This window comes from Lutra lutra, chromosome 2, assembly GCF_902655055.1.
Source record: "Lutra lutra chromosome 2, mLutLut1.2, whole genome shotgun sequence".
In the NCBI taxonomy this organism is placed as follows: Eukaryota; Metazoa; Chordata; class Mammalia; order Carnivora; family Mustelidae; genus Lutra; species Lutra lutra.
This window is the reverse complement of record NC_062279.1, coordinates 107,647,660-107,674,940: the sequence shown is the minus strand read 5'-3', so window position 1 is coordinate 107,674,940 and position 27,281 is coordinate 107,647,660.

Below are 27,281 nucleotides of genomic sequence, written 5' to 3'. Positions count from 1 at the left end.
TATTAATTTTGTATCCTACAACTTTAGTGAATTTATTAACTAGATCTAACCAAAATTTGGTTGAGTCTTTAGGATTTCATCATGTTGTCTGAAAATAGATACTATTTATTTATTTATTTATTTATTTATTTATTTATTTTATTGGCTGATCCAGCTAGGACTTCTAGTACCATGCTGAATAGTGGTGGTGAGAGTAGGTACTCCTGTCTTGTTCCTGATTTTAGGAACAACCTACGGTTTTCAGCCTTTCACCATTGACTATGATGTTAGCTCTGGACTTGTCATATATGGCCTTATTATGTTGCTTAATTTGTTAAGAATTTTTTTATCATGAATGGATTGGTTTTTGCTAAATGCTTTTTGTGTATCTATTGAAGCGATCACATGATTCTTTTCTTTCATTCCATGTGATGTATCATATCGATTGATTTGCATTTATTGCATTCTTATATTCCTGGGATAGATCTCACTTGATCACAGTGAATGACCCTTTTAGTGCACTGATGAATTTGGTTTGCTAGTATTTTATTGGAAATTTTTTCATCTGTATTCACCAGGCCTATCATTGGCCTACAGCTTTCTTTTTTAGTAGTGTCCTCTTCTGGTTTTGGTATCAAGATAATGCTGGCCTCATAAAATGAGTTTGGGAGTGTTCTTACGTCTGATTATTAAAATAATTTGAAAAGGATTGATGTTAATTCTCCTTTAAGTGTTTGAGAAGACTCATCTGTGCAGCTGTCTGGTCCCCTTTTCTTCATTGGGAGATTTTTGATTACTGATTCAATCTCTTTACTAGTGACTAGGCTCTTCAGATTTTCTATTTCTTCCTGATTCAGTCTAGGTAAGTTGTAAGTTTCTATGAATGTTCCATATTTTTCCAGTTGTTCAGTTTGTTGATGTATAGTTGTTCATAAGAGCTTCTTGCAGTCCTTTGATTTTCTGTGGTATCAGTTATAATGCCTCTTTTTAATTTATAATTTTATTGATTTGGGTCCTTTTTCCTTTTTCCTTAGTTAGTCTAGCTAAGGGTTTGTCAGTTTTGTTTGTCTTTTCAAAGAATCAACTCTTAGTTTGGTTAATATTTTCTACTGTTTTTCTATTCATTGTTTCATTTATTGGTGGGGTTGTGGCTTTGCTTCTTGCCTGGGCATGGCAAACCAGGCTCTAGGACAAGCATAACTCCTTATTTGAAGGTCTGAATTAGGCAGATCTTCACCCCACTGAATTCCCTGATCAAAGTGTGCCCCCAACTTGTTCTGCACGTGAACAAACCCTTGGTTGGGATTACAACTTGGGCACAGCAGGTGTGGAATTGATCTGCTAAGATTCATGTGCTGACTGTTGCAAGCCCATCCCCCCTTCTCCATCACAGCTAGATTCCGAATGGTTGAGCCTTGCTGACTCCCCTGCAATTTCATGGTGGGCTCTCACAAAGTGATCCCAGTGCTGGAGTCCCACCTGAGTTCCCAGTGGAGGAACCAAAGGCTCAGGGGAGACCTTTTTATATGGTGCTGCTCTGTCCTGGGGGAAAAGCAATGCAGTCAATGTGTAGCTGCTACTCCTACCCTTTTTAAAAAAATTATTTTTATTAACATATAGTATATCATTTGCCCCAGGGATACAGGTCTGTGAATTATCAGGCTTCACATTTCACAGCACTCACCATACCATTACTGTCTTGGTCTCTGGTACAGGAGATGCTTCAACCTCACTCCATGTTGTAGGATCTTCTCAGTGGTGTCTTGTTCTTTTTTTTTTTTTTTTTAAAGATTTTATTTATTTATTTGACAGACAGAGATCACAAGTAGGCAGAGAGGCAGGCAGAGAGAGGAAGGGAAGCAGGCTCTCTGCTGAGCAGAGAGCCCAATGCGGGACTCGATCCCAGGACCCTGGGGTCATGACCTGAGCCGAAGGCAGAGGCTTTAACTCACTGAGCCACCCAGGTGCCCCAGTGGTGTCTTGTTCTTAAACAGATGTCAGTTTTTTGTTTTTCATCTTGGTAACATCCCTCCTATTTTGTGCATTTTGGACTCTCACAGTGGCACCCTGAAAGATTCCAAGTTCTGAAGGATTATTTTAGTGAGTCTGACAGTTACTGTGCCTACCTTCTTGCTAAAAAAGTTCAATCCGTTGATGTGCAAAGGGTCTCTCGTCTTTGAGAATCTTTCCTTAAACTTTGGTTACTGTATTTATTAGTTTATTAATCACAGAAAAATTTTTATTTGAAACTTAATTGGGCATTTTTTGTTGTTGGTTTTTTTTTTTAAAGGATTGGGTATCTTGACAAATATTATCTTCTGGTTTTCAATAGGTAAAAAAAGTTATACCTGCAGGATTATAGAGATATTGATTGTTCCTTTTTCATTTTAACATTTATATATCTATATATATCTATATCTATATATATATATATTTTTTTTTAAATTTCTTTTCAGCATAACAGAATTCATTGTTTTTGCACTGCACCTAGTGCTCCATGCAATACGTACCTTCCTTAATACCCACCACCTGGCTCCCCCAACCTCCCACTCCCCGCCCCTTCAAAACCCTCAGATTGTTTTTCAGAGTCCATAGTCTCTCATGGTTCATCTCCCCTTTCAATTTCCCTCAATTCCCTTCTTCTCTCCATCTCCACATGTCCTCCATGTTATTTGTTATGCTCCACAAATAAGTGAAACCATATGATAATTGACTTGACTTATTTCACTCAGCATAATCTCTCCCAGTCCCGCCCATGTTGCTACAAAAGTTGGGTATTCATCCTTTCTGATGGAGGCATAATACTCCATAGTGTATATGGACCACATCTTCCTTATCCATTCGTCCGTTGAAGGGCATCTTGGTTCTTTCCACAGTTTGGCGACCGTGGCCATTGCTGCTATAAACATTGGGGTACAGATGGCCCTTCTTTTCACTACATCTGTATCTTTGGGGTAAATACCCAGTAGTGCAATTGCAGGGTCATAGGGAAATTCTATTTTTAATTTCTTGAGGAATCTCCACACTGTTCTCCAAAGTGGCTGCACCAACCTGCATTCCCACCAACAGTGTAAGAGAGTTTCCCTTTCTCCACATCCTCTCCAACACACGTTGTTTCCTGTCTTGCTAATTTTGGCCATTCTAACTGGTGTAAGGTGATATTTCAATGTGGTTTTAATTTGAATCTCTCTGATGGCTAGTGATGATGAACATTTTTTCATGTGTCTGATAGCCATTTGTATGTCTTCATTGGAGAAGTGTCTGTTCATATCTTCTGCCCATTTTTTTGATATGATTTTCTGTTTTGTGTGTGTTGAGTTTGAGGAGTTCTTTATAGATCCTGGATATCAACCTTTTGTCTGTACTGTCATTTGCAAGTATCTTCTCCCACTCCATGGGTTGCCTCTTTGTTTTGTTGACTGTTTCCTTTGCTGTGCAGAAGCTTTTGATCTTGTAAAGATTTTATTTTATTTTTCTTTATTTATTTGATAGAGAGAGGGAGATCACAATAGGCAGAGAGGCAGGCAGAGAGAGAGTGGGAAGCAGGCTCCCTGCTGAGCAGAGAGCCCGATGCCGGGCTTGATCCCAGGACCCTGAGATCATGACCTGAGTGAAAGCAGAGGATTCACCCACTGAGTCACTCAGGTGCCTCAACATTTATATTTTTTTATGATTCAAATTTAAATACATAAGTATCAAATTATATTGCTTTTGATTTTTCCAAAGAACAAACTTCTTAAAGTTTGTTGATAATAATTCAAAAATTTTGAAATAAGTTTCTGTGAGATAATATAACTCTGACAACTTTTGAAACGTATGTTAGTAGGATTTTTAATTGCTTTAATGATGTATCTTTCATTTTAGAAATTTTAATTGCCTGTTCAGGTCATTTGCCCCTTTTAAAATTTGCTACTCATTAGGTGTGCCTGTGGTACAGTGAATAAGTGACTGACTCTTGGTTTCCACTCAGGTTGAGATCTTGGGGTCATGAGATCGAGCCCCACATTGAACTCCATGTTGAGCCTCAATGGTCAGCATGGAGTCACTTGAGTCTCTCTCCTTCTCCCTCTGCCCCTCCTCCCAATAAATAAATAACTCTTTAAAAAATATTTAAAATTTGCTAGTCCTTTTTATTGACTTGGGGAGCTTTGAAAAATATGGATAGTTAGTTCTTTGTATCTGTCTTGTAATTATTTTCTCTGTCAGCTCTGCCCATTCAATTCTGTTTATGGGTGATTTTACATTGGAAAACTTTAAGATAGTCAAATCTATATTTTCCTTTGTGACTTTTTTTTTTTAAAGAAAGCCCTCTTTGTTTTATGAGTACAAAGAAATAGTCTACTATATTTTCTTCTACTTACCTTATAGGTTTTTCTTCATATTTAGTTACTTACTTCATCTATAGTGTGTTTTATGCATGGTATTATATTATAGTTTTTCCATATAGGTATCAGTTCTTTCGGCATCATTTTTAAAAAAGTTTAACCTTTGAGTTTGAAATGTGAGATTTGTTACATATCCAATTCTTGTATATACTTGCATTCTTTTTATGGCTTATATTCTGAACACTCCATTTTATTTTATTCCTGCAGTGTCTCTGGAATATGTTTGACATCTCACTAGCCATTTTACTGATTTACTAGTTAGTTCTAATTTTTCAGTTGATTCTTGTGTTTGATAGACAAATTTAATTACTTATAAATTATTTGCAATTTTCACTTCAAATATATATAACTTTTTATTTTGGTTTTATTCATTGGCAATATAGTTAATATGAACCTAAATGTTAGTGTTGTCATGGACATCTTTGCTTTTTTTCTGTCATTATTAAGATGTTTGTTATAGGATGTTGATGAATATTCTTTGTAAAGTTGAGTCATTTCCTTTTGTGGTAATTGTGAATTACGTGAATAAATTTTTCAGTTAATGTTCCCTGTTTTCTTGTATTAAAACTTTTTCAGGATGTATTATTCTTTTTTTTTTTAAGATTTTATTTATTTATTTGACAGAGATCACAAGTAGGCAGAGAGGCAGGCAGAGAGAGAGGAAGGGAAGCAGGCTCCCCGCTGAGAAGAGAGCCCGATGCGGGGCTCAATCCCAGGACCCCGGGATCATGACCTGAGCTGAAGGCAGAGGCTTTAACCCACTGAGCCACCCAGGCGCTTCTAGGATGTATTATTCTTTTAAATTGGTTAGTATTATATTATTTCCATCAAAGTTTATAAATGAGATTTGACTTAATTTTCATTTTGGTGCTGTTTTTTTGTTGCCTTTATTACAGACAAAATAAGTTTGAACACTGGTTTGTGGAAGGTAAGTGTGTATTGGGAGTAATGTGTGTTTGTACTTCTGTCTTTCTAAGGGAAGTAGATGTATGAAATAAAGTATATTTTCTTAGGGAATGAGGTTGGGGAGAAAGATTAGAACTTGTATTCTAGAGGCCTGTGAACACATTTTTAAGAAGTTTTTTTCTTTGCTCTGTAGGGAAGCTATTAGAGTTCAAGTATAATAGAGGCCTAATTTGATTTGTGCTTTGAAAATTGTAGATGAAAAAATATTGTTTCAAGCAAAGAGATTGAAAAATGAAAAATACAAAATAAGAACAATTGGATTTAGAGTCACTGGATATCATGACATTTAAGAGTGCAGTATAAGGAGAGTGTCATGGGCATGAGAATGAATGAAACAACTTTTAGGTCGTTAGTGGATTTTGCAAAGAAGCTTCACAAGACTTGTCTCAGAACATTGCAAAAACAATAGCTAGACTGTTTAAGAAAGAAGTGCCTTCCAGGCATATGTTGATGCAAAGTTAGTGATAAAGAGAATTTAAGCATTTATTAGCAGGGCTGTGGTTAATGATACATTGATAACATGCAGTTAAACGTGGGGGAATGTGACTTAGATATAATTTTGCCTGTCAAATTTTATCACACGGGAAAGGAGATTTTACCTTTTATACAGATGATTGATGCACTTACGACTTGCCACTAGAGAGTGAACCCAAGAAACTAAGTCCATGGTCATCAGTTAGAGAGAAATAATCCCTTAGTTCTCTGAGGGGTGGTTTGTTGGATTGTTCTATACAACTGCTTTCCTTAAAAACCTGCTCTTCGTGAAATGTAGCACAGGTATAGAGAAGAACAGAAAACATAAATGCGTAACTCATTTAATTATCCCTAAATGTAAACGTGTATAACCATCCTTTTGGAGAAGGAATAGAACATTGTCAGAACCTTAGAAGTTCTCCCTCCACTCAGTTATTAGCCCATCTCTGCCACAAAGGGAACCACTATCCTAACCTGTATGGGAATCATCTCTTTGATTTTCTTTATAGAGTGTCATCTAATAATGCATCTCTAAACAAAAGAGTTAATGTTCACTTCTTTGAACTTTATGTAAACTGAATTATACATTATATATGATGTTGTCTTTGGCTTCTTTCACTAAACGTAGTTTTAGAATTATTCCACATTGTTGAGTATAGTTGTAGGTTGTTTATTATCATAGTAATCCATTTGTGAGCACATCACAATTTTTTGTTTATTCTATAGTTAATAGACACAGTGCTGCTATGATTCTTACATATGTCTCTTGGATCACTTGGGCATGCATTTTTGTTGGGTAGGAGTGAAATTGGGTCATGGAAAATGTATATATTTTTTTGTAGTTGATAATGTGATCTTCTAAGGAGGCTGAACCATGCTCCTGAAGGCACCATAAAAGTGTTCATGTTGGGGCACCTGGGTGGTTCAGTCAGTTGAGGATCTGACTCTTGATCTCAGCTCAGGTCTTGATCTCAGGGTTGTGAGTTCAGGCACCACATTGGGCTCTGTGAAAAGCATGGATCTTAATTAAAAAAAAAAAGTTCTGGGGAGGAGTCAAGATGGCAGAGAAATAGCAGGCTGAGACGACATCAGGTAGCAGGAGATCAGCTAGATAGCTTATCAAACCATTCCAAACACCTACAAATCCAACAGGAGATCAAAGAGAAGAAGAGCAGCAATTCCAGAAACAGAAAATTGACCACTTTCTGAAAGGGAGGACATGTAGAAAAGTGAATCCAAAGCGACGGGAAGATAGACTGCGGGGGGAGGGGCCGGCTCCCGGCAAGCAGCAGAGCAATGGAGCACAAAATCAGAACTTTTAAAAGTCTGCTCCACTGAGGGACGTCGATCCAGGGGCCAAGCCGGGGTGAAGCCCATGCAGGGACAACATGGTCTCAGGTCCCGTGGGGTCACAGAAGGATCAGGGGTGTCTGAGTGTCACAGAGCTCACAGGGTATTAGAGCAGGGAAGCCAGCTACAGAGACAGAGCCAAGGAGTGAGCTCTCAACTTGGGGTTACCTTAAACTGTGATCTGTGGCACAGTCAGACCTCTACCCTGTGAGGAGGGACCCCACAAGATCCAGGGAGACCCCCCCCTGGAAGAGCTCAGGGATCTACTGGGTTTGGAGACTCCAGGAGTGGCTATGTGCCAGAGACAGAGATGCTCGGTCACAGGCTGGGTGAGCTCGGAACGTAGCCAGAGAACAGGGTGACGGGAGTGATTGAGTGCTTTTCACTGAGGGCGCACTGAGGAGTGGGGCCCTGAGCTCTTGGCTCCTCCGGGCCGGAGACTGGGAAGCCACCATTTTCATTCCTGTCCTCCGGAACTCTATGAAAAACATTCAGGGAACAAAAGCTCCCAAGAGTGAACCCGAGCAGATTACTTAGCCGGCCCCTGGTAAGGGTGGTGCAATTCCACCTGGGGCAAAGACACTTGAGAATCACTACAACAGGCCCCTCTCCCAGAAGATCGGCAAGAAATCCAGCCAAGACCAAGTTCACTTACCAAGGAGAACAGTTGAATTCCAGAGGAGGAGAAAGCAAAGCATGGAATTCATGGCTTTCTCCCCATGATTCTTTAGTCGTGCAAAGTTAATTAATTTTTTTTTATTTCATTTTTGTAATGCTAAAATTTTTTTAACTTTTACTCTTTCCTCTTTTAACATTTGTTAACTAGTTTATCTTAATAATACATTTCATAAAAAATCTTTTTTGAACCTTCATTATTATAGTCATATTTTATCCTTCATTGTATCTAACTTTATTTTTTGTATACACATAGGGCTTTTTCTTCTAAAAAAAATTTGGGATACAACTTCTTCTAATAGATCAAAATATACCCTAAATCTAGCACAGGGCTTTATTCTAGTCTCCAGCCTGAACAAATCCTCTCCACTTTCTTTTTCTTTATTCTCCCAACCAACTTATCTTATCAATTCCTTTTTTAGAAAATTTTTAAAAATTTCATCTTCATAGTCATATTCCAACCCTTCACTGTGTTTACCGTTATATATGTTTTTCATTCTTTAAAATTTTGGGAGGTAGCTTCTTCTAAGAGACCAAAATACTCCCAAGATTAAGGAGGTGACCCTGTTCTATTCACCAGTCTAATATATATATATTTTTTCTTTTTCATATTTTTCTTTCTTTTTCTTTTTTTAATTTTTTTTCTGAACTTCTTTTTACCCCTTGTTCCCCTCCACAATTTGGGATCCCTTCTAACTTGGTTAAAGCACATTTGCCTTGGGTCCTTGCCTCCCTTTCAGTATTTTATTCACTCCTTCATATGTTCTTATCTGGATAAAATGACAAGGCGGAAAAACTCACCACAAAAAAAAAGGACAAGAGGCAGTACCAAAGGCTAGGGACCTAATCAATATGGACATTAGTAATATGTCAGATCTAGAGTTCAGAATGACAATTCTCAAGGTGCTAGCTGGGCTCGAAAAAGCCATGAAAGATATTAGAGAAACCCTGTCTGAAGAAATAAAAGCCCTTTCTGGAGAAATAAAAGAATTAAAATCTAACCAAGTTGAAATCAAAAAAGCTATTAATGAGGTACAATAAAAAATGGAGGCTCTTACTGCTAGGATAAATGAGGCAGAAGAGAGAATTAATGATATGGAAGACCAAATGACAGAGAATAAGAAGCTGAGCAAAAGAGAGACAAACAACTACTGGACCACAAGGGGAGAATTCAAGAGATAAGTGATACCATAAGATGAAACAACATTAGAATAATTGGGATTCCAGAAGAAGAAGAAAGAGAGAGGGGAGCAGAAAGTATATTGGAGAGAATTATTGTGGAGAATTTCCCTAATATGGCAAAGGGAACAAGCATCAAAATCCAGGAGGCATATTATTAATATAAACTACTTTAAAAATGTTAAAAGCAAAAAGAGTAAAGGTTAAAAAAATTAGAATAAGAAAAAAATTTAAAAATTAATTAACTTTGCACGACTAAAGAATCATGGGGAGAAAGCCATGAATTCCATGCTTTGCTTTCTCCTCCTCTGGAATTCAACTGTTCTCCTTGGTAAGTGAACTTGGTCTTGGCTGGATTTCTTGCCGATCTTCTGGGAGAGGGGCCTGTTGTAGTGATTCTCAAGTGTCTTTGCCCCAGGTGGAATTGCACCACCCTTACCAGGGGCCGGCTAAGTAATCTGCTCGGGTTCACTCTTGGGAGCTTTTGTTCCCTGAATGTTTTCCATAGAGTTCCGGAGGACAGGAATGAAAATGGTGGCTTCCCAGTCTCCGGCCCGGAGGAGCCAAGAGCTCAGGGCCCCACTCCTCAGTGCGCCCTCAGTGAAAAGCACTCAATCACTCCCGTCACCCTGTTCTCTGGCTACGTTCCGAGCTCACCCAGCCTGTGACCAAGCATCTCTGTCTCTGGCACATAGCCACTCCTGGAGTCTCCAAACCCAGTAGATCCCTGAGCTCTTCCAGGGGGGGGGTCTCCCTGGATCTTGTGGGGTCCCTCCTCACAGGGTAGAGGTCTGACTGTGCCACAGATCACAGTTTAAGGTAACCCCAAGTTGAGAGCTCACTCCTTGGCTCTGTCTCTGTAGCTGGCTTCCCTGCTCTAATACCCTGTGAGCTCTGTGACACTCAGACACCCCTGATCCTTCTGTGACCCCACGGGACCTGAGACCATGTTGTCCCTGCATGGGCTTCACCCCGGCTTGGCCCCTGGATCGACGTCCCTCAGTGGAGCAGACTTTTAAAAGTTCTGATTTTGTGCTCCATTGCTCTGCTGCTTGCCGGGAGCCGGCCCCTCCCCCCGCAGTCTATCTTCCCGTCGCTTTGGATTCACTTTTCTACATGTCCTCCCTTTCAGAAAGTGGTCAATTTTCTGTTTCTGGAATTGCTGCTCTTCTTCTCTTTGATCTCCTGTTGGATTTGTAGGTGTTTGGAATGGTTTGATAAGCTATCTAGCTGATCTCCTGCTACCTGATGTCGTCTCAGCCTGCTATTTCTCTGCCATCTTGACTCCACCTTCTTCTTCTTGCCCTTATTGCATTCTATTTTATAATATTTTGGTTTGGAAGATATATATTCTTTTATAAAAATTATAGTGGTCATTTTAGAAATCACAGTCTGTATCCTTGATTTATCAAAGTCTAATGTTAGTTGGTAATTTTACCCTTGTCTTAGATGAAGTAAAATTCATAGAACATTCCTTTGTCATTCCACTAAAGTTTTTGCTATTGTTACTATGTATTTTATTTCTCTCTATATTTTAACCTACAGGAGGCATTATTGTTTTAAACCATCAGTATTGCCTTAGCTTGTATTCTTTCAAAAATAGACCCAAGACAAGAATTTGATAGCAGGTTCTCTATATGAGAGGTGATCCCAGAAAGAATGATAAGAAATAAGAAAATAAAAGGAGAAATGCATAATGAAGCATGCATCAAAGAATACATTAGTATAGTAGGCAACTATGCCTCAACACTGTTCTACAAAGAAACTTTCAGAACACATCTGACAGTCATTACATGAGTGATGATGTTCCTGGGTCATTTAACCACAAGTAGTCATCATTACTGATTGAGTGTTGCCCCTTTGGTGTTGACTCTCCCATACTTCCAGGTTGCAACTGTCTGTAGCAAAGTGAGCTTCCAAAATGGTAGCAAAAACCCTTAGGAAGAGAAGAAAAGAAAAGAGAAATAGGCAGTTGAGAAGGGAAGCTCTTGTAATGCTGGAAACTCTTTTCCATTGTTGCTGTGGGAAAATTGATTGGAGAATCACCACTGTCTCTTAGAGAGCATCTATCATGTTCCCTGTGTTACTTTCCACTTTGTTATTAATGCTTCAGTGAGGTGAGTAGCTATAATTCCTTATAAACAAGATAAAACAAACAAAGTTAAAAAAATCCCCACCAAATTTCATGAAGATAAAAAGCTTCTGCACAGCAAATAGTCAACAAAACCAGAAGACAACCGACAGAATAGGAGAAGATATTTGCAAATGACATATCAGATAAAGGGCTAGTATCCAAAATCTATAAAGTACTTATCAAACTCAACACCCAAAGAACAAATAATCCAATCAAGAAATGGGCAGAGGACATGAACAGACATTTCTGCACAGAAGACATCCAGATGGTCAACAGACACATGAAAAAGTGCTCCACATCACTTGGCATCTGGGAAATACCAATCAAAACCACAATGAGATATCACCTCACACCAGTCAGAATGGCTAAAATTAACAAGTCTGGAAACAACAGATGTTGGCAAGGATGTGGAGAAAGGGGAAGCCTCCTACAGTGTTGGTGGGAATGTAAGCTGGTGCAGACACTCTGGAAAACAGTATGGAGGTTCCTCAAAAAGTTAAACATAGAGCTACCCCACAGCCCAGCAATTGCACTATGAGGTTTTTATTTATAGGATACAATCAATGATTTAAAGGGGCACATGTGCCCCAATAGCCAAAATAGAGAAAGAGCCCAGATGTCCATCCGCAGATGAATGGCTAAAGATGTGGTGTGCATATATATATACATATATATATATATATATGTATATATATAATTTTCAGCCATCAATATGCTGAAACCTTGCCATTTGTAATGACATGGGTGGAACTAGAGGGTATTATGTTGAGTGAAATAAGTCAATCAGGGAAAGAAAATTATCATATGATCTCACTAATATGAGGAATTTGAGAAACAAGACAGAGGGTCATAGGGGAAGGGGAGGAATAATGAAACAAGATGAAACCAGAGAGGGAGACAAACCATAAGAGACTCTTAATCTCAGGAAACAAACTGAGGGTTGCTGGAAGGAGGGGAGTGGGAGGGATGGGGTAGCTGGGTGATGGACATTGGGGATGGTATGTGCTATGGGGAGTGCTGTGAATTGGGTAAGACTGATGAATCACAGGCCTGTACCCCTGAAACATATAATACATTATATTTTAATTAAAAAAAAAATCCCCACCAAAAATACCAGAGGGGAGGTGGGTGGGAGAATGGCTTTAAATAGATGATGGGGATGAGCACAGGGTGAGTTTTGGAAGTGGTTCGTTACTATATTGTACACCTGAAACTAATATAACACTGTATGTTCACTAACTGAAATTAAAATAAAAACTTTAAAAAAGATCCCCACCAAAATGCTTTCTGTGGGAGTATTAGTAGAATAAGCCATTGTTCCTACTGCTAAAGCTAGTCCTCAGGTTTTGGATCCATGTGTTGCCTCCATCCTTGGCACTGTTGCCACTCTGTTTATGGACTCATTGGGTTAACACTAGGGTGGCTAAAGACAGAAGCTGGTTTACTCCCACTGGATAAGTTAGCTTGTTCCTTGGGGTCTTCAGTGTCTCCTCTGCTTATAAATGTTTTCTTGTGGCCATGAATATGAGGCGAAGATCTTCAGAGTTTCTCCTCACTTCCATAGGTCTGTGTACATGCCTCTTCTTCAGCTATCCTTGTCTTTAATCCTCTATATGTCTACAATGATCTATTTCCTCCTCCCCTCCTTTTGTAAGGGCTATCTTGGTTTTCTGAATGAGGACAATTGCAGGAGCAACATCTCTGCATCTTTTGGCTCTTTTAGCAGTAATATTGAAATTCCAAACAGGATGTGGCATAGATTCTGATTCACTATATTGGCTACCGGGGACAGTATCAGAGCCTTCATTCAACCCTTTCCACTGGATGGTGGTTACTCCACAAGTCAGAGAAATAACATAAGCGTTCTGACAGTTGCAGAATACGTCTGTTTTGAGTATAACCTCAGGTACTGGGGAAATACCAGGAGTAGATCCATATATTTTTTGAACCAGTTATATTCAGTATAATAGAAGGGTCATTGTGGCATTTCATGTGCTCTACTATCAGTGTCAGCTCTGGTTCTGTATCCAATAATTTTTGAAAGGTCTGGGTATTCCCTTTTCTCCAGTGTAGTTACTCTGGAAAAGGGCTGTTGATCCCTTCAGGGCATAACATAATACCAGTATATTCCTGTTTTCACACTGTCTCAAGGGGACCAGACCTCCTTTCAGTGGACTGGCTCTGTTTCTGAGAATTGGTTCAGAAAGAGAACTCTGTAAGGAACTGTGATTTTCCAATAAGATAGTTGACATTGACCTTTCCTCATAAGCTCTTGATCTCTTATGTTTATATAGATGGAGAAATACTATCATTGGCTGCCATCCATCTTACCTCCAGGAACAGAATGGTCTATTAGCCATTGCCATAGATTCTCTAAGGTCAAGGATCCCTGATTGTTACTCTGGTCTTGCTGACTATTACAGAATTATATCCATGTTGCCTCTGATTATTGAGTGCTGAAACATGGTCTTTGCTATTCTGAGATCATATCATTCATATTGCCATTAGAGAATCCCATGAAAGTCACATGGTCCTAAGACATTTTACTATTCCTCTTGGCCCACAGAAAACAACCTCTTTGAGTTTCTCAATGATGCCTCAGTGAAGAAAGGGTCTTGTAGTCCCTCCTGAGAACAGAATCAACTGATAGATTCTCTGATCTCATATAATTCATCTATTCTGATCCTCCCACTTCTTCTTCACTATTCTTCTAGGGCAGTCTGGGGCAGTGCATCTAAAACTTTATTTGATAATGAATTAGATCAGCTTTTTAAAAATTCTGAGTAAGTGTAGGCACTTCGAAATTGAAATGTTGTTGATAGTCATGTTCAGCTTCCTACATACATGATTTATTTCTGTCTTGTTGTAAAATAAAAGACAGTCTTATGCTTCCTGAAATAAGCTCAATAATTATTCAAAGAAATAAAGACATCTTGGTATTTCTCCCTTTTTCCCTTTTTGTCTTATTATTCCTCAATCAAGTCAGGTTTTTCTTTTTATCCCTTCATTTGCTCTCTTTTTTGTCCTTAAAGAAATAGTTTCTTTTTTGAAAAGACTTTATTTATTTCTTTGTCAGAGAGAGAGAGAAAAAGAAAGAGAGCACAAGCAGGGGGAGTGGCAGGCAGAGGCAGAGGGAGAAGCAGGTTTCCTGCTGAGCAAGGAGCCTAATGCAGGGCTTGATCTCAGGCCCCAGGATCATGGCCTGAGCCAAAGGCAGACACTTAGCTGACTGAGTCACCCAGGCATCCCAGGAAATATGTTTTTGAGAAAAGATGAGTTTGAATGAAAATGCAATCAGCCTATATCCCCTACTCAATAAAGCAAGAGATTTCTAAATGGCCCCAGCAGATGACATGTCAATAAAGTTGATATAAAGAAGCGATGACAGCATGGATGCTCTTACTGCTTCAGGTCCTCCTACTCCCCACTGCTGATTTTCTGCTCACCCTAGGCAGCATTACTGAGAAGGTGGGATGGGCTACAAGAGAATTTTAAGTGATATTTTAGATTTTAGAAAGCAACTATACTTTTTCTTTTCTTTTTGTCTTTCCAATATTGTGATAATAGTTTGCTTTTCTTCTGTAGCATGGAGATGCACCAGTCATATCTTTCATGGTGGGGCTCCAGCTGTTGCCCTTCTGGATCCACTTCCACATTTGCATTAGGACTCTGATTATCTCAGCTGGTTCCCAGCCAATGACTGAGCCTGGCAAGGATACAAGGCAGGATCATTCTGGCAAGATGTGGAACTCTTCCAATGGGCAACTTGCATAGGATTCTAATGGAGTCCAAAACTCTTCCAGCCCATTTCTCCTCTCTTCTCTCTATCCTTATTAGGTTTCAGTCCTGCACCATGGTTAGAAGGCTCTCCTTGCCTTCTCTGCTTCCTTCCCTGATATATTACCCACATACCCATATTAGTTACCTATTGCTACGTAACAAATTATCCTGAAACTCAGCATCTTTCAACAACAGGCACTTATTTTCTCACAGTTACTGTGGGCCCAGAAAATGGGCATGGCTTAGAGAGACCCTTTACTTCAGGGTCTTTCACATGGGTGTGATCAGGTGTCAGCCAGGGCTTGGGTCTCTTGAAGTTTGACTACAGAAAGACCAGCAAGATTTAGCTTCTGTGGGCTGTTCTACTGAGGACCTCTATTCCTTGCTGACTATTGGCTGGAGGCCTCCCTTAGTTCTCTGCTTCATGAGTTTTCCCACCATGATAGCTCATTTAATCAGAGAGAGAAGTGAGAGTCCTTTAGCAAGATGGAAGTTACAACATTTTGTAGCTTAATCACAGAAATTATATCCTATTACCTTTCCATAATCTATTGATAAAAACAGGTCACTTGGTCAGCCCATCTATGGGTGACACAGGGTATGAACAACAGCAGGCGGGGCAGATCACTGGGGACTGTCTGAGAGGCTGCTTACCATCACATTTTTCTGTTTTGTTTTAATCATTTTTTTCTTTCCAATTTTTATTTAAATTCTAGTTAGTTAGCATATAGTGTAATATTGGTTTCAGGAGTAGAATTTAGTGATTCATCACATACATATAACATCCAGGGCTCAACCCAACAATCGCTCTCCTTAATATCATACGCATCTAATCAACCTTGATGCATGCTTCTCAGGGGACCCGTATTCCTCAGAAGACCAAATTAACACATCTATAAAAACAAAATTCTAAAGATGGTTGATTCTAGCAAGGGGATAATCTCTCATTAGAAATGGATTTGTTGTTGTTGTAATTTTAATGTGTCTGGATAAAGGGGATTTAACATAGGTTGTTTTGCATGACATATGCTGTTCTGTCACATTTACTGGTACAATATTTTCTTCTTCAATGACTGCAACTTTTAGTAGACATTTCATTTCTAGCTCTGGTAAGGAGGGATTACTTATGCATTATAAATTAATAGATTCTCATTACCTAATTGGTTACAAATGCAGCAGAATTCAAACTGAAACCACCATAGGCAGGAGTACTCTTTCTTTGCTTTAGATAGGTCTATGAGCATGATGGGTTTTTTTTCCTTCTGCAGATAAGATGATGTGTTTCACGCCAGTTCCTCAAACAAGTGCATCAAAGGAATTCCTGTCCTTGATAGCAGACTTCAAGACTGGTGTATGTGCATGTGGGGTGCAAAGACTGAGTAAAGGTGAAAAAATCCTATGTACTTCATTTGTCCTAACAAAGTATAATGCTTAGACAACTAACAAGAAATTAGTTTGAATCTCCACAATAGCAGATTAATAGAGAATTATTATTTTTTTGGGGGGGGGGAGAAAGTCCAGTGTAACAGGAAGTAGGTAGAAACCATGGAAGTATTATTTTAGGTTTTATGAACAGGAAAACCACAACATATGGCACCAGAGTTATTTCTTTTCTCTTAGTAAATATGTGAATAGTAGTTAGAGGCTAGGTTTCTGCTCCAGCATCCTGACCAATCAGCTGTTCTTTCTATTATAATGCATCTATTATGGATCACAGAATGACCTGAGGGAACTTGAAAAGTTGGCCAGGTTTTAGAGAAAAGTGGTCCATGTATTGAAAGAGCAAAGGCTGTATAGAAAGGTGAAGAGCTAAATCAGAAAATCTAGGTATAATTTCAGGGATATGGGGATTTTTTTTTTTTTAGCTTTGTCTGAAATTAGGAAGGAATGAAAACTGAAATTGGGAAAAAATAAATTCAGACTGACTACCCAACCCAAGACACGGGGTTGAGGATTATTAAAGGAAATAGTGAAAGTTCATTATATGAGACAATGAAAACCTAGACCAGCTGCAGTGTTGCAGAATGCACCCAAAGTAATCCTATCTGGGCTCCGGGGAGTAGGCTGACCTGGGTAGCAATTTCCAGCTTTAACTTAGAATCTCTATTATTGCATTAGTTTTGTGGGTTGGCTCCAGGCATAAAATAGTTTTCAATGGTGACTATTATTTCCTGTGGTTGAATCCATATTTCTCTGGGCTGCCTTGCATTCAAGGCTGCTAAAATCTTCTACCTGCTTCATGGCTCTGGGGAATCTAATAGAAATTTTCATGCTGCAGTATGGACAGCTTGCAAAATAAGAAGCTTGCTGTGGGATATGTGGTGTTCATGGCAAGGATATTCATCACTCATTGTTACCCGTGGGTTTAGACTGATCCAGGAATATCCTTGACCAGAAACTCCTCCATGTGCCCAAAGAAACGCCTCAGATATGAAAAAGCCTTTTTTATGAAGTAAAAGATTTAGTGCTAAAGTGATAGGGAAAGGGCTCATGAGTTTGAATGAAAGTTTTGGTTAGCAGTGTATATAAATGGAAGAAGAGAGGGGGGATTACTTTGCATTCATGAGGATTTATGTAGCCAGTTCATTATTATTATTATTATTATGTTATTATGTTATTATTATGCAAAAAATTCCCTTTGTTTTCTTGGAGTTTGAACTCAAGCCTCAAGTTCCTTAAAGCTCTATTTTGCTCTGCTCCATAGTAGAGCGACTTCAAACAACAGGTTACAGGTGTGTGAGCTACTGTTAGCTTTAGCCCTTGAGGTGGCTCAGAGCCCATGGGATAGTCACCTTGGGCTAGAGATGATTTGTCTATTTACCTCAGTTGTTGCCATACAGCAATCATTGTGTAAACACCACACCACATCCGTGTTTGAGAAGCAGGGCTCTTTCCTTTGAGTAATTCTTCTAGCTCCTTTTGATGGCCTGAAACATGCAGAGAGAGGTCAAGGGTCATGTATGTTGTGCTTTCCCTCATTGACTCTTTCCCACAGTCTGCTTTCTTCCACCAGAGACTTCCCCTTGCCTCTGTCCACATATGACAACATATATGTTTTGAAGATTTCTTAATATAATAAGTTTCTGATTTGACTTTATTTCAAAAGCTCTTCTATAGCCAAAATGACTTAAGTACTTGTTTGTTTAGGGTGTAGTAGGAAAATAAAATGGGAGGTGGGAAATTTCCAGATCCAGCTAGACTTCTTTCCATTGAGCAAATCACCTAACCCCTCTCTATAAAAACGTTGATGATCTCTGATATCCTTTCAAGCATGACAAATCTGTAGAAATGCTCAATGCAGTCATGCTACCATCTGGTTATTACTAGTACTGTAAACAATTCATTATATCACATGAAAACCTTGTAAATATTAAATATTTTCATTGAAAGCAGTGTAAATATCCATATATTCAACACTTGGGTAGATGTTTCATCTTAGGCACAGTGCTTGTGCTGTGTATACAGAAGTGATTAATTCACAGCTCATTGCCTTAGAAGCTCATCTTCTAGTGGTGACAGATCATTAGCAGAAAGTTATGTTCCATATGGTGAGGCTGATGATGATGAGGTCTACACTCAAGCTGCCTTGCCAAGGCACAGTGGATGCAAGCTGCTGGAGAGGCCTTCAGTTTGACCCAGGGGTGTGAGGAAGACAGAGAGGTCTGCAGGCTGCTTACCTCATCCTCAACTGGTTCTGCATCTGTATCCTTCTGCCATTGTAGCTGAAACTTTGCCTTTACCCCGTTGATTATGAAGGACCTAATTATACAACACTTCAGCGTCATCCTTCATCATGTCATTAGCAAAGATTCCCTTCTGGGTTTGAAAGGTAGATTTGCGTTTCCATTTTATGCATGAAAGTGCACATTGATGAAACACTAATATATAAAGGTCATGGGTCATTGATTGCCTGTGCTTGCATCTGCCTTTGGCTTAGAGGATGTTGATACAGTGATTTAAGGCCAATGATTTAAAGCCAATGTAGTGATTCAGGGGAGAATGACTGCTACCTGGAATTAATGCTGTAGAAGTAGGAAAGTCTCATATTTTGAAAGAAAAGAGAAAGGGTTTTTTTTTTTTTTTGAGGATTTTATATAAGAAGGTTCTTTGAATAATAAAAACAATGTGAATCTGTGCATACCTTTTTAAAATACAGCTTTGCTGGGGTGCCTGGGTGGCTCAGTTAGTTAAGTGTCTGACTCTTGATTTTGGTTCAGGTCACTATCTCAGGATTATGAGATGGACACTCCCTCCTCCCCCCACCCAGTGCTGTGTTGGGCTCCATGCTGGGTGTGGAGTCTGCTTAAAATTCTCTCTCTTCCTCTCCCTCTGCCTCTCCCCTTTCCCTCTCTCCTTCTCTAAAAAATAAATAAATAAATAAATAAATAAATAAATAAATAAATAAATAAAATACAGCTTTGTTATTTCCAAGTAATTATAGTATCCACTACTGCCAGGAAATAGCACTACATGATGGGCTCTTAAGCCATTCTGTTCCTGGGCTTGACTCTGACATTTCCCACTCACTGTTTGAACTTAGTCAGTTAGTTTAAACTCTTTCTCCCTCTGTTTTTCATCTGTGACAATGCAGGTTTGTAATAGGACATATCTAGCAAAGGATTAAATGAAATATATGTGCAAGGCACTTTACCAACAAGTGCTTAGCTTTGGAAAGCATTCACATTAGCCTTGGTATTCACTTTTGGGGAGCGCTTTCCTCAAGGTACTTTCACATCTAGCATCTCATTTAATCTAATTTCAGCACAAAGATTGTTAGGTCACTTTTGCTAATGAAGGCTCAGACCGGATAAGTGGTTTGTCCAAGGAGATGTAGCCAGTTAAGTGTAAATTCAGTGTTCCTCCTTTTAAACCCTAACAATCTCAAAACAAAAGGAGGAAAAATGATGGCTTGAGGATTCTCCTAGGCCTGGCCAACATTTTGCCTTTTTTTGTCAAGGTTTAGTCAAGTGATGTTTTAAGTCATTTTTCAGCTCTGTCATTTACTGTTGGTTCTGCTGTTGGATCTTAGACTCTCACGCTGGCTGGGTTGTGAGCTCCTTGAGGTCAGCACGTGGATAAGTTCTGTAACATCTTCTGTCCTTTTCAGTGCTCAGCCAGTGTTCAGTCCCAGTTGCTCTGACTCCCAATGCCTGTGATCTTAAGCACAGTTAAATCTGTGATGGGTAAATCACAGAACAATGTCAGATTAAAGTGAAAGTTGTGTTGCAATTTTCCTACGCAAGAGGAGCTGGAACAAAGGAAGCAGGATTATGACTTGCAGCAGGAAAGGAAATTTTCCAACTTGGCTTCTGCACAGACATGAGCCTTTTAGGCACATTCCATGAAAATTTAACACAAGCACTAGTGTGATGGGCTCGCTTTTTGTAGAGGAGAACCCCCAGGGCCTCAGGACTCTGAGCTCCATCCGAGTGGACATCTTTCCTCTGTTCTCCAAGGCCCCCTTTATCAATGTCCTCACCCTGTTTCTGGGCACTTTGAGCATCCTCTGTGGGCAGCCTGCTGTAGCCTTTTTGAGATCATGATTTATGTATGCTTTTATTTATTTACTTTGCCAATTACCTCACAAGGTCACTGTGATTATTTTTGTTATTCCTCCATTCACAAACTTACATAGAATTTGAATGATGATGGGTTGCAGCTCTGTTTTCCTCTTAAGCCTCTTGTTTTTAGGGAGCATTTTGCAAAGATGCAAGGTTTGTCAAGAACCCATACACGTGCTACAGAAGCAAAGCCTTTAAAATCACTTTCAGTTTTCAATACAGTCCTGTCTTCCTTACCTGTAACCAGTGAGGCCAGGTAGATTTTGAAATTTTCATGTATGTTTCTAGGTTTTAGAAGGCAGTAGGTGTGTGGACGGTCTATCATCTATATACCATGTATGGCCCCCACAGTGTAATTAAACACATTGTAGTAAGTGGGATATGTGAAAATTGCAAATAGTTTCATGTGCATTTAGTGACATTTTGAATTACACAATGCACTTGTAGTTGTCTGAGCTTTTTGGACTTTGGGATGGATTGCCTAAACATCTCTCAGGGCCACTTCCTCTCTGTGGCTCTGATTCCACACAGCGGTGCCCTGTGAAGTCTGGCCTCTCATTGAGATAGCCTCTCAGGAAGCAGGGAATGAGCTTGCTAACCTTCTGCTTTCCGCCAAGTGTGTTTGGGTAATTCAGCCACACTTTTCCATCCCAAGTTTATCCATGTCTGGGAAAGGGAAAAGTGAGGACACCGATTTGACTTTCTCTTCCCGTGTTTACTTAGTGGCTCATTTTCCCCCACTCTGCACATGCCCAGTAGAGTCTTCTCTTAAGTCATGCTGTCTTCCTCTGCTTTCCTTTGGCTTCTAGGAAAATCTCTAAGATCTGAGCTTATTTATGCTCTACAGGATATATGCTGTTTGAATAATACAACCGAATTTAAGACTTAAAATTGACTTCTGTCTTAGTGTGTTCAGGCTGCTGTAACAAAGTACCATAGACAGAGGAGCTTGTAAACAACATTCCTCACAGTTCTGAAAGCTAGAAGTCCAAGATCAAGCTGGCATATTTGGTGTCTGGTGAGGGTCTGCTCCCTCATAAGTGGCCACCTTCTCACTATAATATATGTAGAGGAGGCTAGAGAACCCATGGAGTCCTTTTTTAAAGGGTACCAATTCCATTCATGAGAGCCCTAATCACTTCCCAAAGGCCCCAACTCAAAACAACATCACTTTGAAGGTTAGGATTTCAACATAAGACTTTTTTTTCAAAGGAGTGGGCACAAACATCCAGTCTATAACAACTTCTTTCTTTGAAGGTGGGTTCCACTTTCCCCAAGAACAAGAAATTATCAAGAAAGAAAATATTTTAGTTTAATATTCAAGGATATTTTGCTCATTTTATCAACATCATAGTGTTTAAGAAGTGAATCCCATGACCATGTCTTTTATATATACACATATGTGTGTGTTTTTTGTATGTATATATGTGAACAAATATGTCTTGATATAGAACATTTCTAGATTATATAAAAGTTTATGGCAAAGTGGAGCCTTATATCAACATCATTTAGCTTAAGAGACTTTTTACCTATTAGCCATTTAAGAACTCTTATGGACATCCCAGTTGTAGGAGTACGCTCGTGGCAAGAGTTGTAAATTGCACATATTGTATTTAGCAGTGAGATGGTGTTTTCTACCTATAATTGCCTGGGTCTTCTATTCCCTTTAATCTATTATCTAATGAATTGTAGAGGTAATGTATTTTTGAAGCGGAGGGATTAGCTGAACTATCTTGTGCTTACTCTTTCCTTCAAAAGTCAGTACTGGTCACATGCACACTCACACACACACTCACATACTGCCAAACTGAAAGCAAGCCTCTCAGACAGTCTTGGGAGGGTTGGTCATTGGGTAGTTGATCTTAGAGAAGAAACGTTGATCTAGGTTTTGGAGATCAAGATGGGAAGGAGCTGAGGGGCTATAACACTGAAATAGTAAAGTCCAAGTAACAGAGAACTTTCAGGAACAAATCCTCTCAGTCAATATGAACTGTTCCTGTAAGGAGGCAGCCATGTCTACTCATCATTAACATGATCACCTCAGTACACATTATCTGTGAAGGGTCCACTGAACTCACTGCCAACACTTTCAAGAGAAAATATGTGGGCTGCTGACCACAGAGAGAAGAACTATTTCCCCAGGTTTTCTCCTCTAGCCATAATAATATTACAGGGATCAGAGATTTTGAGCCCTGCTTCCTGTTAATATGAAGGGAGGATATGATGAGTCCTGACAAACCCACGTGTTTTAAATATAGTATGTTGGAACCTTGAAAGAGGGACATCCTAATGCTATTTCATTTTTTAAAGAACGAACAGCAAGAAACTGAAAAAGGAGGATGCTTAAATTTATTCATTTGCCACTGTGCTGGAGGGGTTCTTCTTGTTTCCAAAACACAGTGGGAGCTCTTTGTTGGACTCTGTGCTTCAAAGCAAACCGAGATAAAGTAGGTTCATCTTGTCCTATTTGAAAAGAATTATTTAGGGAGGCTTCATTAGAATCTTGTCACGAATCACAGTCAAGAGAAAGTGGTCCCCAAATGTGGGCATTGGGCTTAGCATTCTATGGTTTTCCTCAGATTTGGTAGAGGTTGTTCCTTGTGATACATTTTAAGCCTGTGCTGGTATGAGTTTACATGTAGACTGCTATAACTCTGCCCATATACTAAGTCTTTGAAGCCACACTTTCCTTTATGTCTATTATTTTCGCCAGTTCTATCTTCTTTTCCCACTCTCTTTATTCCTATAGCTTCACTGACTTCAAAAGAGAACATGAGAGAATAAAGAGAATAAAGAGTGAAGAAGGAGGAAATGACATTTTTTTCACTGCATTCTGTGTCCTTCACTGGGTGGTTTTTTTGCCCAGCACAGGGCATGATGTGTAAGAGAGCAGGACTCTGGGTGCAGTGCACCCGTGTTTACATTCTAGCACCACCACTGAATAGCTGTGGCAACTTGAGCAAGTTACTTAACTTCTCCGTGCTGCCATTCCTGTGTGAAAAAGCAGGAGAATAGTGCTGACATAGTAGTTTTTTTTTTTAAAGGTGGATATGATGTGAGGATTAAATGAATTAATCCATTTCAAACATTTAAAATGGTACCCTAAATCAAGCAAGCACCACCATTACAACTACTTCTAAGTTTTAACTTGTCTATTTGCACACACATTCTTTTCATTTTTGCTGCAATTGCATTTTTTCCCCCATCCTTTCCCCTGTGTTTTGCCTTTAAAATGGGGCCCAGCAGGTGATGAAGAGTGATTGACAGGGTTCCAGGTCTAGGGAAGAGAAAGAGTGACTAAGACTGGCTAGTTTCTCCTCCTTCTGCCTTCTGAGGGGAACACGAAACATCAGTGAACAAGGAAAATTCAGAAAGTGTCAGGTACATAGATGGAAACAAAACAGTGATAGGGCAGAGATTCATGAGGCTGGAGAGCATAGGGTTACTTCGAATGGAATGATTAGAGAAGTGTTCTCTGAGGAGATGACATTTGAATAGCAATCTCCATGTTCCAAAGGAGGCAGCCGTGCAGAGTATCAGTAGAAGAACATCCCAGGAAAGGAACCAAGAATTAGCAAGTTCAAAGAATTCCCAAGGCCCAGACCGGACTGGTGTTTTCAAGGAATACAAAAGATAGTCAGCATGGCTGGAGCATAATGAACAATGGAAGTGTGATCTGAGGCCTGGGAGAGATGGGTTAGAGGAAGAGCATGTGAGCTTGCAAATAAGGCAAAGCATTTAGATGAAGAACAGGGTTTCTCAGCTGTGGCACTATTAAGATTTGGCCCAGATAATTTCTTGTTGTGGGGCACAGTCCTGTGCAAAATAGGATGTGTAGCAGCATTCCTGGGCTCTACCCAGTAGATCCAATAGCACTCACCTCAATCGTGACAATTAAAAATGTCTCCAAGACATGGTCAGATGTCCCTGGAGAGGCAAAATTGTTCATGTTTGAGAACCACTGATTTAGAGTATTTTCAACAGTGAATGTTATGAACTGATTTGTAGTTTCAGAATATAATTTATCAGTTTGTAGAGAATGGAGTGTTGAAAGTAACAGGTGGAGATAAGGAGACTGGTTTCTAGGAAATAGATGATTGTGGTTGGAGTTGGGTGGTGTCAGCAGAGATGTATAATTAATATTACTGGCTAGTATTTCTTGTTAATAAGATGATATGAATAAAAGCTTTGTAAAGATTTACATATTATAAAGCAATAGCACAATGGCTGGCACATAGTAGGCACTCAGTAAAGTATGTTGAATGAATAAATGAATGAATGCATTAGGGTTTTTCCAATATAGTCATTGCTCCCATGACCAGTTACAGGATAAGTCCATGGTCAAGATAGTAGTAACTTTGGCTTCATTTTTTTTAATGAGCTGGTAGGTAAGATTCTTTCGGTTGTTGAAGGTTGATTCTGTCAGTAGGGCAGGGCTCTCAATTACATACTGAATCAGAGGGAAGTCCTAAAACTAGTAAAGTCCCAATTCTTTTTGTTCTTTCCACTTTAAATGATTATGCCACATTGTAAACTTGACTACAGAAAAACATGTGTATAGGTACTTGACCTATTGTTGGGGGAAGCAGCCATTATTTCTGGCAATGGATGAAAGCCTTTTTCTTTTTGCATTTTGCATTCAAAAAATATTCTGGGGGGTGCTGGTTAAACATCTCACTCTTGATTTCAGCTCAGGTCATGATTTTAGGGTTGTGAGATCGAGCCCTGTATCAGGTTCTGTGCTCGGTGCAGAGTCTGAAAATTCTCTCTGTCTCCTTCCCTCTCTGCCCCTCCCACTGTTCTCTTTCTAAATAGGTAAACAAAAATCTTAAAAAAAGGTTTCTGAGTACCAAAATATTTTAAACTTAGTTGATAGAAGGGGATCAGATCTGTATCAAATTTTTTAAATCTGTTTTTATTTGGAATGATTCTTGATGTTACTTATTGTGTAATATCCATCTGCCCATTAAAGAAGCAAAAGTATACAAAAGTGGCAGGGGACATGGCACCACAGTGATGGAAGGAGGGCAAAAGGATTGGCGGCTCTGGTTGGAATATTTCTCTGGGTTTTTCTGGAGGATGCAAAGCTGTGCAGGAAAGCTCATAACAATAGATTTTCCTATGATGTGTCTTTACTTTCTTCTGCCAACTGGATTGGAAATATTACAAATAAAAGTATTTCTCATGGTATTTTCACATATCTTATGTGAAAATCCTAGTTCCAGGAAAAATAATATACATGAAATATATAATCATAAAAGGCTCCACCTGAAAAGTGATCAATCTTTAGGGATGTTTGATTCATTTTGAGATTTAGGTAAAAGCCAATGTCTTTCAATTCTGCTATTAAATCTAAAGTACAATTTGGCTTTAGGTGGTTGTCATTGCTTTGCTAGAGGATTTCTATACCAAGGGTCTCCTCCTAGTTCATGACACCTAGGGACTTTGGCGAATTCAACAAACCTTGCATGAAGTACTTTTTTGAAGATTTTTTTTTAAGGAGTTGCTTTTTCTTAAGGATTTGAAGAGCAAAAAGCCTTGGGAAAGGAAGTAAAAATACTAACTGTGATCAAATTCCTTAAATGAAGTTTGAAAACTTGAATGTGATTTCCAGGAAACACTGAGAAAGAGTAGAGCTCTTTATCAGTGACTGGAGGGCAGTCCAGAGGAAAATGACAAAAGTCTTTTTCAATTATTTGGCAGTGCTCATTGGGCTGAACAGCTATTAAAATAACATGACTCCATGGGGTGCCTGGGTGGCTCAGTGGGTTAAAGCCTCTGCCTTCAGCTCAGGTCACAATCCCAGAGTCCTGGGATCGAGCCCTGCATCATGCTTTCTGCTCAGCAGAGAAGCTCTGCTTCCTCCTCTCTCTGCCTGCCTCTCTGCCTACTTGTGATCTCTGTCAAATGAATAAATAAAATCTTAAAAAAAAATAACATGACTCCATATTTTTTTATCATTTAAAAATTGCAGAGAGCGTTTTAATCAGGAATGGATGCTGGATTTTGTCAAATGCTTTTTCTGCATCAATTGAGAGGACCATGTGGTTCTTCTCTCTTTTCTTATTAATTTGTTCTATCACATTGATTGATTTGTGAATGTTGAACCATCCTTGTAGCCCAGGAATGAATCCCACCTGGTCATGGTGGATAATCTTTTTAATGTGCTGTTGGATCCTGTTTGCTAGGATCTTGTTGAGAATCTTAGCATCCATATTCATCAGTGATATTGGTCTGAAATTCTCCTTTTTGGTAGGGTCTTTGCCTGCTTTGGGGATCAGGGTAATGCTGGCTTCATAGAAAGAGTCTGGAAGTTTTCCTTCTGCTTCAATTTTTTGAAACAGCTTCAGGAGAATAGGTGTTATTTCTTCTTTGAAAGTTTGGTAGAATTCCCCAGGGAACCCATCAGGTCCTGGGCTCTTGTTTTTTGGGAGGTTTGTGATCACTGCTTCAATCTCGTTACTAGATATTGGTCTATTTAGGTTGTCGATTTCTTCCTGGTTCAATTTTGGGAGTTTATAGTTTTCCAGGAATGCATCCATTTCATCTAGGTTGCTTAGCTTATTGGAATATAACATTTGACAAAATCCAGCATCCGTTCCTGATTAAAATGCTTCAAAGTGTAGGGATAGAGGGATCATTCCTGAACTTCATCAAATCTATCTATGAAAAACCCACAGCAAATATCATACTCAATGGGAAAAAGCTTTCAGCCTTCCCGTTGAGATTAGGAACACGACAAGGATGCCCACTCTCACCACTCTTGTTCAACATAGTATTAGAAGTCCTAGCAACAAC